The sequence below is a fragment of the Ornithodoros turicata genome, chromosome 1, assembly GCF_037126465.1.
Source record: "Ornithodoros turicata isolate Travis chromosome 1, ASM3712646v1, whole genome shotgun sequence".
Taxonomy (NCBI): domain Eukaryota; kingdom Metazoa; phylum Arthropoda; class Arachnida; order Ixodida; family Argasidae; genus Ornithodoros; species Ornithodoros turicata.
Window position 1 is genome coordinate 190,601,804 of NC_088201.1, and position 16,505 is coordinate 190,618,308.

The window sequence follows — 16,505 nt, forward strand, 5'->3', positions numbered from 1 at the left end:
AAGAGATGGGCGTGGTCGCGGATCTGTGGGTCAGTAGCTCGCAGGGCTCCCTTTTGTATTTAAACTTTAAAAATTAACTTATCTCAAAACTATTTATGATACCTTTTGTTGTCGTCGTTATTGTTGTTTCCCACTGATTTTACCGCAACATAATAATATAAATTGGGAATAGCTTTTAGTACTTTTTGGACACCGTAAGACTTCGGACGTCACTCTGGGATGACTCATTCTTGAATTTCACCAGGTTACCGCAGGTAACGGGGGTAGTGTATCGCCCCTGGCGATGAAACTTGTTAATTCGAAGTAGATTTACACAACGATTTCCAGAGATGCAATGTATCTTATCCACCATCTGAGTGGCACCGCAGCATAAATTATCACATTGCAATGCGCTGTTTCCGCAGGGCGGTAGTACAACAAGCCGGTACACACTCTACCTCTGACAACGTTTCTTATATATTGTGTGATACATCAATAGTAACTAAGAAACACGTGCATAATAATGTGCTTTGAACATAAACGCACAGCACAATTTTAGTGACTATTTGTCGCATGCGGTTGTAGGCGAAGGTCTAATCGACAAAACACTCCTGCAACGACGATCTATCTACGGAAGGGGCCGCATAGCTACAGTATTGAAGGCATACTTACCTGGTGCCGGGGTAGCCCTGATTAATGAGGGGGCTCCCCCAGGACGAGGCCTAACCATTGCACCGCGTTTGGGTGGACTCCTACCACTACCCCAAACAGGGGCAGATGGGGCATGCAATTTTTTGTAGTGGGGGACTGCGTACGCGCTATCCCCCTCACATTGAATTTAAAAGAAGTAGGAAGTTTGAGTTGTGAGAATGTGATACAAGTGCGACTGGTCTGGACTTGATACTGGTTTTACTAAATGCGATTGCATTACTTTAACGCACTTTTGGGCTCGGAAGTGTAGCAAGGTATATCTAAACTGGTAGCGAAAACAAGGGAGAATACCAAATGAGACCAATTGGCAAAGCTATATATAAGGGATGCTGCGTGTTGGTAGAAAATGTACAATCGTAAAAAAAAGCAAGAAACGAAAAGAAAACAACTGTACAACATGGGCATGGCGTGTTTGTGTGCTAATAGGTTATTGATAATTTCAATGTAGAAAAACTATCTGTTTCTCCACTCGTGCACATATACGAAATCATCTACCACCCGAGTACGTTTCCGTATCCTGCTCCCCTGTGCATGTGTCATAGTGGGCTCGTTTATCCGTGCATCTCTGTATCCGTGCCGTGTGTCCGTGCATTGTAATACGGCATTCGTACGCTTTTTGGGTTAAACGGGAAGCAACATTCACATCTCGGAGTTGTAGACCAAGATTAACACGTGTGAACAGATGAATACAATGCATTCCCTGTTGTTGGCCCCGCAAAGAACAGATTTCGCCATTGCGCGACAGGCAATGATGGCGTGAGTGCTAGGAGGAATGAGCTGCGCGCAAACGATGTCATGTTCTCTTTTTCTTTTTTTCAACGGACCCAGTATGGCCACTCATTGAAGAAATGCAAACTGGACAAAAAAAATAGAGAACTTCGACTTAACATAACCTTGGCTCGAGGACAAAGATGGGGACCCAGAAAGCTTCTAGAGTCTTGGCACATACGTGGTAACCCCTCAGTTTGTAACAAAAACCGTGGTCCCATTCCCGAACAATACTCCCATCTCCTTAAACAGCGACCGCTTGTGTAGTGTCTCATTCAGTTTGGCACTGATTATGTCCGTCGCATGACGGACGAAACGTCTGAGTAAACCTTGTTATTTTGTTATGTTAAGTCGGAATTCTCTACTTTTTTTGTCCAGTTATGTCGTCTCCCGACTTTTGGAGTATTTTTTGCAGAAATGCAAACGTCTAATCACTACGTGTATGTATGGCTGTCTGGGACAAATGTACATTCCTAATTTCTGTGTGGTCATCACGATGCCCTTCTGTTTGGATTTGCCAAATCTGTGATAACTGTACGTATTTCGAATTAATCTGTGTCATTAAAAATGATATGATGTATTTTTCTCCGTTCTCGTCTGGCATTCTAGCCCTGGGTGATTAGTATGGTTCGGTCAGGAAAAGGGAAACGGAATACAACGCCAACGAAGTGTGCGACAGTAAACGTGCCATGGCTAATTATGCAGGCTTATTATTCATACTGCTGACGTCATCTCTGACGCCATTTATTTACACTCGTAGTAGTCCGCGCAACCAATGGATGGCGCTGACGGTCTCTATCATGGCGTCATTCTGAAGATGCAGGGGCCTATGGGAGCTAGACCACCTGTTTAGATATACCTTGAGTGTAGCATCAGTGGAGAGGGACACTTTCACCCTCGCGATGCGTTACCTCAGTATCGTTTGTTTCTTTATTGTGCCTCTCGGCTGATAAGTAACGTTTCGGCGATACAGGAATTTAGCTGAGTGGAAGGTCTTCATGATAGTGGTTACTAAAACATAATAAGCACTTGTTTCTTTGAAGTGGCTCCCATCGTGTTATGGATCTTGGTTTTGACTGCTTCCTTTGTTGTATCGTTTTCCTAGAGGACTTGTGACCTACTGAAACTCTCTAGTGACTTCGTTATGTCGTCAATATCGTCCGACACACCACGAAGTTACAGTGTAAACAACGTGATCACCCAAATGTCGATGTGCACGACGGCATCGTTAACGGTTCGATGTGATCTCTCAAATTCATGGTGAACGATGGAGTAGCTCGCATCGTCCGTCTATGGCTCCGGTTTATTGGCGAAGTAACGGGTGGCACCACTAAAATCAAGGCCGCCTCGCTTCGTGCCATCAACCTTGTCTCAGTCCGGACAGGGTTCTCATCAATCTCAGAAAGGTCATCCCCATGGGGTCAAAAAAAGAAAAAAGGAGAACGTGTGCCGCTTCCAATTGCGTTCACTTCGCTCTCGTCGGTACCAACGCATTGACCATTCATAAATTGCAAGGCGCGACCTAGGTAGTGTGCTCCTATAGCAAGTCGCAACCGCAACACCTCGTCTACGTTGCCATGTTGTGAGTGACTGACCTCGAGGGCGTGTACCTCACTAATGTCGACGGAGACTTGATGTTCTGTCACTCCAAGTGCAACGCAGACAGCATCTACACAAGGCTAGTTTCAAATAGTCGAGCGCCAGAGGCTCGATGGCGTTACGCGACGCGGAGAAAAGTTTTTCGACTCGGTCGAAGATGGCGAAAACAAGCGACTCTGCCCATAGCGAACATTTACATTTTGAGGCACGCAGAATGGACGGTCAGGGTGATGCGATTCTTACGAAGGTGTACGTGCTCGGTTGGACGGAAACGTGGACTAATGGTCCGTGTGAGATAGGCGGATGCGGTTACATCTCGCTCCGCATGCGCCAAGAGAGCTGAGCGGCTGGTGTCGCACTTTATGTCGAGTAAAGGAAAAGTGCGGTCACTCCCACTGCTCTCTATGTATGAAGGCTGGATCGCGAATGGGAGAGGGGAGCGCGGGAATGAGGTACGAAGTTCGGCCGCCATGCCGGTGGGCCCTAAAGCGCTGATGTGCCCATAGAGAACAATGGGAAGCAACCGAGAGTGTGAGTATTCATTACGCTCCAAGCGCCGATCGTTGTTTGTCATCACACAGTTTTGTAAGACGCCAATGCACTGATGTAATTTAACCATGTTTCACGAGTGTCCTGCCCGTTTGTTCAATTACGCTACGTTTTGTATTCGGAAACTTGCATAGTGGCCCGTCACAGTGCAATGCAAAGCTGGGGCTCGTGCTACGGAAGTACCGTACGAATATTTCAAACGATGTCAGTTCCACAATAACCATATATGTAGCAACCTCTGATGCTGGGTTTTGGGCAACAATTGTTCCCGAAATAACGGTCCCGGAAAAGATGATCCTACTGGCATGGAAGAAACAAATGATTCCGTAGAATCACTGCTTCGTATCTTTATTTTAGAGAGGTGTATGGGCATAGCATGATTTATATCAAGCATCGCCACTAAAGGGTTTTTTTAGTGAATGACAGTGGTGACGTAATGCCTCTCAAAGTAGGCACACCGAAGCGACCCCTACAATTAGTGCAGGTAATTAGATCACGCCTGTTAGGTTAGGTTAGTTAAGTTAGGTCAGTTAATTTAGGTACTGATGTAAGCTTGATTAAATTATTTAGAAAGAGGTAATATGTACTTGAGTTTGAGGAACACATAAGATTCCTCCAACAGAAAGAAATGTGACCTCTTTCTGTTAACACAAGGTCGTTTTTCGTTCGTTGTGTGTTCTGATTGTTTGCTGGTGCGGGAGTGCCAGGTTGAATGCTGCGAATGATCGAGACCATCGGTTTGCGCGAGGGTCGTTTCTTTGTCGGTACGCGTAATGGAACAGGGGAGAGAGGGAAATCCAATGTGTAAAGATCTGAAAGGGAGCTGCGTCGCTGGACTGCTTTGAAACCAGAAACTTTTTATAGACGGCTTTTATGACACTTTCCTGAGTTAGCACCCTTTTGTTCAGCCTCAAAGTCCTCTCATGGGAGTTCTTCTGTTTCGTCTGTGTGGTGTGCGCTGTACCAATGCATAAGCTCTGTGTGCCAATGTAAAAGCGTCCGCATTTTGCATGGTTGATGCTGCGCGACGTCAAAATGACCTGTGACCATTGTCGCCAGGGCATCGCAGGGCGGGGCATGAGCGCGAAAGAGACCAGTGAATATTCGGTCGGTTTAGAGCCATTATTTACTTTTTTGCGCCAACAATTTCGGAAAAACGTTCGTTTTTTTCGATTTCGGAAAAACGTTCACCATAGGCAACGAATCACACTGCATTAGAAAAAGTGCACCTTGTATATTCCTGTTTATGGCCCCCATATACCTGTTTATTTGCATCGCGGAATCTCGAGACTTTGGAACATGAAATTATACCGGGATTTCGGGATGCCAGTCCTACACTGTAGATATTATCCAACGATTGTATAAAATAAAGTTTACTCGAATTATGCACGCCCTATTTGTGTTCATCTTGAATCTTAGAAGGCCACGTGACTGTCCTGAGAAGACGCAGGCAAGGAGGCGTGTTTTTGGTGTTCGTGGACGTCATGTTCTACGCGTGGATTATCAGGACCATCTTACGCATCTACCAGGCTAGAGAGAGATGTCATTCTAAGCATCACCGTTGTGGTATATTTATTATAGAAGCACATGGTCATCCAGACAAATAGACATCATGGGATAATACAGTCGTAACCAGCGACATACTTCGTTGCACGATATTCGCATGTATTGCACCGCGGGTAGCCGCTGCATAATATCTAAGAACGGTTTGCGGTGACTGCAGAGAATTACCCTAAGGCATTCAAGTAGTCCCTTCGTATCGGAAGCGTACCTTTAATATTAAAGCAATTCACGCAAGAACACCTCGCCAAGCAGCAAAGCGTGTTGCGGAGAAAATGATTTCAATGACACCGTACCCCCGATCGTGGCTCCATATGTTACAAATGTCGAAATGCATAAAGAATTAATGTAACCAAAGGGAAACCCGAAGAGTTCGCTGCTTCCTTCTTGGAGTCACTTTACGGTCCAGCGGACATCGTTTCAAAGAAGTTGTCGCGGTTTAAGGATTGAAGATTTAGTGACTGGTTTTACAAAAGGTTTGTTTTAGCGAGGGTTTCGGTTTTTGGTATCATTGGGACATAAATCGGCAATGTAGGCCATTTGTTGTCGAAACCACCTTCTGTTATTCAGCAAAGTTCTGTGGCCTGAATTTTTTTTTTTTTCATTTTTAACTGTGCTGCTTATGAATTTATACCACGGGAAAGCGGAGAGAAAACCTGTTACATTTGCACCTGTTACGCCATCCCGCTCGAGGAGCAACAACAACAACAACGCTCTGTGATTGCAGGATAGATGCCTGGCGCTGCCGCTAAATTTTTACCTCCACCGTGCTGAACGGTCTTTGTCCCCTGATTGTTCCCACTGTGGCCAGGATGAAACAACTGAACACTTTTTGCTAACCTGCTCTCAGTTCGGCCAATTACGCCGCAGGTATATCTGGACACCCTTACGCTTGTTAGGAGCCCCACTCTCATTGGCGTCAGTGTTGTCTCTCGGAGCATCACACACTGCGCTCTGTCATAGGGCTGTGGTAGCGGGTCTTGTATCCTACATCGTGCTCTCCAACCGCTTTTAGGCACTTCCTTCCTACTCTCATACACTTTCACGTACACACACATCCATACAGTCATCCTTTTGGTCGTGTATAGTCGCATATTCCTACATAGGTGCATATCCAGTTCCTGCATTAGTCATCACACGTCATACATGTCATAAGTTACTTGGACCTGACTTGGCCTTAGTCCCCATCATTACTGCACAGACATAGACAAACATCTCTCTCCCCTTTTGTCCTGGCCAATCTCCCTTAGTGGCTCACGGCCATTATCTCATTGGTAGAAGAAGAAGGACAGAAGCCAAAGCTCATCGGTTGTCAGGGCATCGACTGTTGAGGTATTCACTTACTATCTCGAACCATTCTATGGGACAAGATCACACCAGGTGGGTGCGTCGGTCGTGAGGTCAAGAGATTTTGGTGAAAGGGATGTTTCATGAGAGGTTCCAAGAGAGAAGCGAGCACCGACACGAAGTTGCCTTCCTCTTGCTGCTCTTATCGGTCCCTTGCGGAGAGTCTTCACGGAACGACACCTTCATGGACAAGTATCTTCTGGAGGGGACGCCTGTCGACCTGCGCTTGTACACTTCACGGAGCGTCGTCCACCAGGGAGACAGGGCACGCTTCGTCTGTATGGCGCTCTTGGCCGACGAAGACGTCTCCTTCCAATGGCTTGTCGATCAAGAGGAAGTACCTCCTGGAAACTTCTACGAAGTTATTGAAGACGCTAACCGGAATGTAATCCTCATCAAATCGAGAAATAACAAGGTAACCCTAGCTGTGTTCCACCGGACGTGTATGCTGTTCTACTGACAGCCTTACTTGAGAATGGATGTTTATTAATACCCAGCTCTTTGACGTAACCTACTCTCCCATGGCGCTGACGTCAGTCATCAGGATGCCTTCGCGTTAGATAGTACATCGGTTCCGGAATTCTTTATTACTAAATTTTTCGTAGACCTTCACCTATGGAACTTACTGCTACGCTATGGATTTGTTGGGCATAACGATGCTAAGATGCCACTAGGGACTAAAAAGTTGCACGACGGCTGAATGCGCAAAATATAAATGCCGTAAGTGAATATTATGCGTTTTCACTAATTGTTGGAAAAGTCTGCAGGACTCCATAGCTTCGAATTCTCCGAGAACAAGTGATGTAACCGACAGTTCCGCCGTCACTCGCGTACCAGCAGCGCCCGTCTCCCTCACCTCCCCGCGCGAGATTTCCAACACCTGTGCAGAGGGAATCGAAGTCGACATGCGAGAAGCAATGTTGCCCCACGCGGTCAGATCGCGCAGCGCATGACGTCATACTTCTGCAAACTAAAAAGTAATTTTAAGATACTCCCGCGCTGCATTGAGAAAGCATATTTTTGGAGAATGCAGTACAACATACGTTGATCGTAATTGCTCTGAAGTACTCTGAAGACACGAGAGTTCTGCAGTCTTTAGTGGCAAAAAATAAAAATAAAAAATCGAGTACAAACGACTCAAATTTTGCGCAGATGCGCTACATCGCACTCCGCATCCTGGTCGCTTCTCTTGGGTCGCACACTGTCAGCTGCCGTGTGACCACGAACAAGGAAACTCGAAGTGTCTACCAGCTAAGCAGCGCCTTCGAAGTTCAGAGCCACACAAAGCCCGATGGGACACCGAATGACGACTTTCCCGGCCATTCAAACATGGGCTCACTGTGTGGTCACTCTGCCCGCTGCGTTGGCCAGGACATCAACTGCGTGTTTGGCCTCGAAGACCTACCAAGATGCGAATGTGCCGCCAACGCCAACCTTCATGATGTAAGTGCATGCGGTGACGACGTGGTTACAGAAACTGCCAGGAACGTTCGCTTGACAACGATTCAAAAGATCAGGCTTACCGCGGCGTATTGCGGAGTAACATCGCGGTATAACGTAGCGAGAGTTCCATGTATTCCGATATGTCTAGTTGGCACAAACATAGCTAGAATTGCATAATTTAAGAACCCGAGTCATAGAGACAAAAGAAAAAAAAAACACCGACAAGGTATCAAAGCCGCAGCGTTTTGAAGAATAAACGAAACTATTCTGCGTGCACTCATACGACCAGATTGCGTTCCTCTGTTACAGATCTTAGACCAGTGCATACGCAACCAGGACTTGGACGGATTCTGCTACTTCAAGACTCAGTGCAGTGGCTTCAGCCTCGAATGCGACAAAGAAAAGAACCGATGCGTCTGTCAGGACAGATATGAGAACACTTCTTCGCGATGCATCACACACGTCGCTCGAGATGAGTTTTATGACAACTTCCGCATTTGCGTTGAGGTCAGTTCGCTCGAGATCTACGCGTACGTCAGAGCGGGCTCAAAAAAGCCCGCTAAAACAATTCCCTAGAATGTATCCTTAAAAGGGCGGTGTAATACAAAAATGTATCCTCCGGAAATGAAAGGTTCCGTAGCGTTACAGTGACGCAAAAGAAGCTGGATTCATTCATTGCGCCATTCATGATGTTCAAAAAAGGCCGCAATTTGCGCTTTCGCTCTTCTCTCTTCCTCAACAGGCGCAAGAATGCTGGGCGGCCTCCCATTGGCTTGCCGAAAAACAAATTCCAGCTATAATTTCGAACACTAATAGAACCGCGGCTTCGCATATATTGAGGTGGAGAAGAGAGGGAAAGCGTAAATTGCCGTTTCTTTTGCGTTTAAACCATGACCGACGCAACGAATTACGGATCAGCGTCGTTCCTTTTAAATTGCACTCAGTCACAAACTCATTTTTCGAACAAATTTTTCATGAAAAAGAACTCTGATGAAGTCATGCCATGAAGGGTTCCTTTTACTCGGCCGTAATAGACAATGTCATTGTTTGCAAACAAACGGCACAAACCCGAAGACCTACGGGGAACGAAACAGGTTAACGTGCGCTGGCGCTACTTGGCAGCAAGGAGCTGTCAGAAGGGTCTTTGCAAACAGCTATAACCGGAAGTCCAACGGGACGCACACCCAGCTGTCGCGCATTGGCGCACCCTGGCGTCGCGAAAGGGTCTATAGAGCAACAACTGAGCAAGCAAAAAAAAAAAAAAAACTAGTCTCTAGGAGCGGCATCGTCAGTACAATGTGGTGCGTGGTCAGTACAATGTGCACTAGTGCTGTAGCAGCACTAGTGCCTTGGGATTATGGCAGCTCGGTTTGAACGTAAGCGCGCTGAGCGTGATTAAACCAGTCGTTCTCCACCAGTCACGGGGTACGGTTGTCAGTCCTTTCCTACGCCACATTGACCTTGTGTTAAGCCGGAGAGACGAAATTTTCAGCGCAATGTATCGTTCTGGGAGGAGAAACTTTTGCACTGTAGTGTTCCTTTACCTGTCGTCCTAATCGTCATATCTGGGACACCACTTTGTCATGGTACATGACAAAGTGCTTTCCCAGATATGACGATTCCGCTGGAACAATCTGGTGAATGCCGCTGGTATGCACGAAAGTGACGCAGCTTCGTTTAGCGTTACGTAATTACGGAAAGCGTTCGAAATACAAACTTTATTCGCCAATGACGCTCAAGATGCCGCTGGGCAAACAAAATGGCTCCCACTGGGATAACTGGGAATCTAATTTTGGAATCCAACGTTTTCAGCCCGCCACATGCGTGAACAGAGTGTGCACCTGCGCTGCAGGCTTCTACAGTTACGGCAGCGGCTGTAGGAAGAGAGGCCTTAATCGGGCAAACTTCGTTCTTCGGATCGTGGTTATCGCTTGCAGCTTCGTCTTCCTTGCCGTCCTTTGTTGCATGGGAGAATATTTCCGGCTGAATACGCACAAGCCCACCGTGCTCTACCCTCCGGATCAAAGGGTTCCAGGCTCTGCCAGTCAAATCAGCTTACGATCTTCTGCCTGCGACATTTCTTGTCGAGAGAGCCTTCATTCACGGGCACGATCCCTCACCTCTCGAAGTTCCCTCCCAGATATCAGTGTAGGTGACGACAGGCCTTTATGATGTTAATGGACAAAAGTCTTAATGCTCCTAGTATGTGAACTTTGATTATTCCGTGTAGCGTCGGACGCCGTGGTCTGTGAAACCACGACGCGATGCACGACAGACGGGAGCCTTCTCCATGGGCAGGAAGGCTTCTTCTATAGTGGCCGTAGTTCGTTGAAGCCCAATTGTGTTTTGAAGAAGCACGTTACACCTAATGACAATGTTACCAACATTTCCAAATGTTCACTATGTTTTTACGTGATAAATCCTGATATAGTTCGTAGTAATGACATGCGCTTTGGCGAACTGATTTATAATGGGACTGATTCGAAGTGTAACTAATGTAATTGTATTTTACATGTAACTTACATACTTTCCGCTGTGGGGATTAGGGATTCTGTTGCGAATATCTGCCTGCAGCGTTTTCTGTTTCAGAAAGTTGTCCACTACAGGTAGCTTTTTTTCGTAACAGGTGTTAGCATTCATTTTGAGGACCGCAAAATCAAATATAACCATGTTTTAAGATACCATCGTGCAGATCTCTCATAATTCATCACCTCTAAGTTCCACATAGTTTTCGTACTAATTTTGGACCTTCTACGTTCGCGGAGAAAAACAGTGGACGAGAGCCCGGGATTGGCGAACAGGTAACAGGCAATACTGAAGCACTATACGTAACTCTTTTGAGGCAGCTTGCTTTGCTTATTACTGTCATACCCCTTTCAAAGAACGGGAGTAGATCGGTGTAAGGTGTTGTAACCTGTAAGCCTTGTCTGCGCTATCTGTTGGCCTTTCTCTCCCTCTGAGTATTTCCGTAATCTGTTGTTCTGTCCTTACTGAGGGTTCGGGCGTAAGTGGAGTCGCTCCGTACCGTGTGCAAAGCTTCGCAGCCAGGCTCTTTCCACGGATGTCTTGTTTACGTTCGGGTGTTCGAGGATGCACCTGCCGAGCACATTTTCCCAGTCCTCCACAGCTACCTGTCTTCGCGGCTATAAAAATGTTTCAACGACATAACCACTGGGTATCACTGCCTCAGGCATCATAGCTGATACCCATTGGCCGGAGGACATTGCGCGCTGCGTGATTGGTTGGCAAAGTTTCCAAATAGCAGAGAAGAGCAGGGATGGGACACTCCCATAGATTACAATGATTTTGGACAGGGAGGCGGGTGTCGCATTCGCGCTGCGGTTGTGTGCCTATCGTTGATTTTTTCTACCGGTTTACGAGGGAGACGCCAGGGAGTGACAAACAGATGTTTGAACTGAAGCACTGTATTCATCAAGCTTATTTACTTTTTAGACCGGTTGCTGCTCTAAGAATAATTGCTGCAGGTTGCAGCACGTCGTGCAACGGTCGGCGTCTTCGTGGTTAGGCGGACGCCGCTTATTTTCGATGCACTATGTCGGTTTGTCTCCTTGGCCGTGACCGGCATTGTAGAATGCCGGCATCTGGACTGATGGGCAGTATGAACGCACCGTTGACATAGTAGAACTCTCGCAAAATTTGTTAGTCGGGACACCCGTGCGCAGTTTGCATCCGCCAACAGTCATGAAAATGCCGGTAAGCAACCGGCTGCGCATTGTATTTTCACGCACGTTTTCGAAATATTGACCATATTTCCAGCACAACCAGCTCTCGTTGTTGCCTCAGACGAAGAAAATGATGTTCTGCGCGTATATACGGGTAATAGACGACTTTAGAAAGATACGCGCGCAACCAACCGCGAGGCGCAAAGCAGCATGGGAACTTTGAGGGACACTGCTCTGACGTCTGCTTCAGTTATGGTTCACTCCGTCTGAGGGTGATGCTGCGCACACCGGAAATGTTGTTCTTTTTCTGCCTCCGCCTCTGGTCGTCTCGTTGTGCTCCAGGATGCTCTAACTTCCATGAACCCTTGCGTGCTGCAGGTGGAGCTTGCTTTTTCTAAAAAGGTCTATTCACCTTACGTTACTTTGCACTTGCGTTTAGTTTTCTTCCGCGTGAAACTCTTCTATCTTCTAGACTGGTGACACTCCATCCTCGATCTACACTGAGGGAACACTGTGATCTGAATATTTCGGGTAAGCAAATTTCTAAATAATCGTATGAGCTGGTGTTCGTTTATTGTGACTGCTTGAAGGTAAAACCTTATTGCCTCGTGTCTATGCCGCACTATTAAATTCTCAACAATAAATTAGAGAGGCACATGAACACGATAAAAACACAACACTTGAATGTAGAAGAGCTTGAGCACGTGAGTGTGTGTCACAAATTATTCGGTTACTGTAAACCCCCTTTTTTTCGCGCCCCTAATTGTTCGCGAATCGGGGGCATGGACCATGTTCGCGACCACTACATTTCGCGAATTGTGGGTGAGTCACTGAAACCGGATTCCGGAGGTCGCGTCCGTTGACCCTCCTTGTGAAAATATAATTCTCTGGGACTCTGACCCAGAAGCGCAGCCTTCCCCATTATTCCTCCGTGGAGCCAAGTGCTTTACAACGCCTGGATAATTTCATGTGGCTCACATTTGACAGCCGACAGCTGGCCTGTACACATCTCAGATGAGCCTGTACCGGTGGTTTAAGCCAACAAACGTGGGCGACTCCCTCCCGGACCCTGAGTCCTATGCAATGCTGTCTGACCGGGAAGCCTGCGCATCAGCCAACAGCAATGTCGTGCTACATATCTTCAGCGAGACGGAAAAGAAACCAAGCGACGGAAACCCTACGGGACGTACGACGAGGGAACGCGGGCCAAGATCAATTCACAAATGGAAATTTTCGCTCGCCCTTTAAATTCGCGAAAATTTGGGATTCGCGAAAATTAAGGGCGCGCGAAAATAAAGGGTTTTACAGTAATTGTAGAAATGCTTAAATTTCTACACTTATTTCTCTCTTTTTTTTTTCAGAAACATTGGTGCAAAGAGACTCCATGGATAACATACATGCCTCTTATTGGGATCGCTATTAATGTGGATTCACCTGCGAACTTGCATTGTAATGCAGGACACAGTTTTCCCTTGCCTTCATATTTACGCGTCTTCACGAACGCCTACTTAATCCCTTGCCATCCTAAGAGTGTACACTGTAAACTTTTTCACACCTTTAAAGGTGTGCGCTATGCACATTCAATCTGGTTGCGTAACATTGCATCTCCAGGATGATATTTAACAAAATTCGGAAAGCATTACTAAAGATCAAGTGTAAGTGCAAATCTTGCGTTCATTATGTCTCGGATATCGTAGGTACGAGCTAATGCATATATGCACCGCTATCGATAATCGAGTACGCGCAAGTGTCTACAATACTGTTGAACAATGTTGAGATGTTGCGAGACTGAATTTTTGGAGGACAGACAACACCCGAGTAAAGAAAATTTGTGCGAAACCGTGTTCCATTATGATGTTACCAAAATTACACCTAAAAAGGCGTGCGCCATGCACGCTATTACACCTTTAAAGGTGTGAAAAGATTTAGAGTGTAGGAGCGTTCATAACTGCACTCTTATTTTAGTGATCTTATAATGTAATAATGTAATGTAATGTAATATATGTAAGAGATATCATATTCACTGCATCCTACCAAAGTGAGAATGGGCAGGCATCAGATTGCTTTTATCATAGTGGCTCTGGTCCCTCAAACTCAACTGAAGAAGTCTTTGTGTGTTGAAGTGTCTTATCCACTACAGTGCCCTACAAGTTCATCAGATATTGGTGCTTCTGGTACAGTACTGTTACCTTCTCTAAAACTGCTTTGTTGTATTAGAAAGGGAACAACATGTTGAGGCACGAAATTGCTCACCTTCATGTCTGTTCCTGTTGTATATAAGTTGCCATCTGGGCAATGCATTTTGATTCAAGCATTAAAAAAAGGAACAATGTTCTTCTGCATTACACATGTTCTCAACAAGACCACCTGCAAGAACCCCATTCGCATTGCTCTAATATAGTTCTGTTGTGGAAATCCAGTAAATTAAGAAAGCGACTCTTGTTGGAAATACGGCCGCAGGCCGATAGATACCAGGAGTATTGGCGCTGTTCATGATCTTTGTGTTGTGTGTCAATAAAGATGTACGGAATTTGCTTTCCACGCAGGTGTGTGAAGTGTGGTGATTGGAAACATAGCATATAGTTAAAGTAGTGCGTACCGGTTGAAGCGAATAAAGCGCGCAACGCACAACAGTGGGGGCGTATAGGACCCGCGGCCAGTGATGGGCAGTACTTGAAGTACCAAGTACTCAAGTTGCACTTCTGTGTACTTGTACTATACTTTAATCGTGTACGTTGTACTGTACTTAAAGTACTTTTCCATCAAGTACTCAAGTACCCAAACTTGGACTCCAGACAAAAACTCACAAGAGAGTACCAAAAACGCACCCCACTCAAAGCGCTAAAATGATGACAAGAAGACGAAAACACAGATAGGGCTATCACTGAGGTTTCGTCTTCTTGCCGTCATTTTAGCGCTTCTAGTGGGATGCAGTACCAAGATTCCCAGTATGACATTTTACCAAAAGGGATTATTGTGCTTTTAAAGAGCATATTTGTTGAAGCAAATCTATTGTTCAGAGGCTTGAAATGTTGAAAAAGTATCAACGCTTCTATGATTATGTGAAACGAATGGAATGCAAAGACACGCACACATTGACACTTCAACCGGCAGCACAATGACTTGGTCAATTGTCATTTCAGTTCTCCCAAGGCAAGGTTCTATGCTTTTTTATATTGTTTCCTTCATTGGCAATTAATAATAAATTTATATCACAATGTGTGATTGTATTACACGATGAACACTCTGAAAGACACACATGCTTTCATTCTTACATTTTGTTTTTGTACTTGGCCACATGGATTACATTGCTGCATATCACAGTCGTATAAAAATGAAGGCTGACATCGTGTTTCGTCCTTTTTAATTTTCTTTGTTATTTTTTTAAACATGTTGTATTTCAAAAAGCAGCAAGGAATGCCCAGAAATGTATAATCTCTGTTGGCTTGTACTTTTCCCCCCTGAAATTATCTAGCCTCTTCTATCTAATCTCTAATCTAATCTCTCCTGAAGATTAGTACCGGAACACCACACTAGGAGGGTGATCTTGGATCAGACAGGGTATAATACGTACTATTTTGCATAATCACGGCACAGCTGACTGTTTACCTCTCTACATGTAACTGCAAATTAGAACATCTGATTAAGTTCATATACACGGGTTAGCACTTAACCTAGGACTTTATGGTTTGAGAGCATTTGTCAAGAACGCTCGCTAAAGTTTTGCCAAAAAAGCAAGACAGATACTAAACTGTGAAATGCAAAGTGATACAAATTAAATTGGCGATGTACTTGATGAGTACTTGAAGCACTTTGCCTAGTACTTTGTACTTTACTTGAAGTACATTTGGAATTGGGTACTTTGTACTGTTCTTGAAGTACTAATGACACCAGGTACTTGGTACTTTACTTTAAGTATAATTTTGAGGGAGTTTGCCCATCACTGCCCGCGGCGCATAGAGCACGAGGCGTGTAACGTGGAGGCGCACATAACCTGTGGCGATTACCGTATTTTCACGCCGCGGCTTATGCGCGATTTTTTTTTTTTCGCGGACGCTCTGCGGCTTATCTGGTGACTAGTTTTCCCTGGTACTTTCCCCATACCCCGGATTAAACGAAAGGGCCGACAGTGCCTCATGCTTTTCGGAACAAACCTCTTCAGGAGCAGGCATGCTTTCCTACTTGCTGTACCGTATCATGATGCTTGGCTTTCAGGCGGTCTTTATATATTTGTCCGGTTCCTCTGTATTTCAATGTCGATTTGCGTACGTATACGCGTTACACAACTGGACCTGAATATAATCGATCAAATGTGGGTCCTGTAATTCCAGTTTCTGCACTTACTAACTACCCCCACAGAAATATTTTTACCAGTGCGCTCTTGCTCGGCTTATCCGCACAGTAAATAATTTTACAGCTGTATTTGCTCTAAAAAGCAGTATTCTTATAAGAACGCCATTTTGTATTCCGCAAAGGGTGCAAGAAGAGCATTACTAAAGGTGTAATATCGACATACACCATGTTTTATCCATTGTTGATCATTAAGGGAGTAAAGTGGGGTGCCGAAACAGGTGTTTACCGTCTAATACACCTTTTTACACCCTATTTGAATTGTGAATATGGTGTTAAAAAAGGTGTTTTATTTCGTGAGAGAAAAATGCTGGGTTCACAGCTCCGCTCAGCAAGTAATCACACTATAGACGATAACCTGTGTTAAAGACACAATATTTGACAGGGAACGATGTTAGGTATTTAACTGATATCTTTGACTCGTTGCAAGTGCGGGTGTTGATTGCAAAAACGCGTTCCCGTCACCGTTACAAACGTTTCCCGCCCCACCACATGTAACGAACGTGCCCCAACAAA

General features: G+C 45.4%; 1 long non-coding RNA gene and 1 other non-coding gene across 2 annotated transcripts; both read left to right on the forward strand.

Moving 5' to 3' along the window:
- The first annotated feature begins 643 nt into the window (after positions 1-643).
- On the forward strand, positions 644-807 carry LOC135379991 (U1 spliceosomal RNA). Its single transcript, XR_010419434.1, has one exon. It is a non-coding gene; the product is annotated as a U1 spliceosomal RNA (small nuclear RNA).
- An 11,134-nt stretch (positions 808-11,941) lies between these two features.
- On the forward strand, positions 11,942-13,085 carry LOC135374381 (uncharacterized). The gene is made up of 3 exons (XR_010416872.1): positions 11,942-12,041; positions 12,112-12,170; positions 13,001-13,085. It is a non-coding gene; the product is annotated as an uncharacterized LOC135374381 (long non-coding RNA).
- The last annotated feature ends 3,420 nt before the right edge of the window (positions 13,086-16,505 follow it).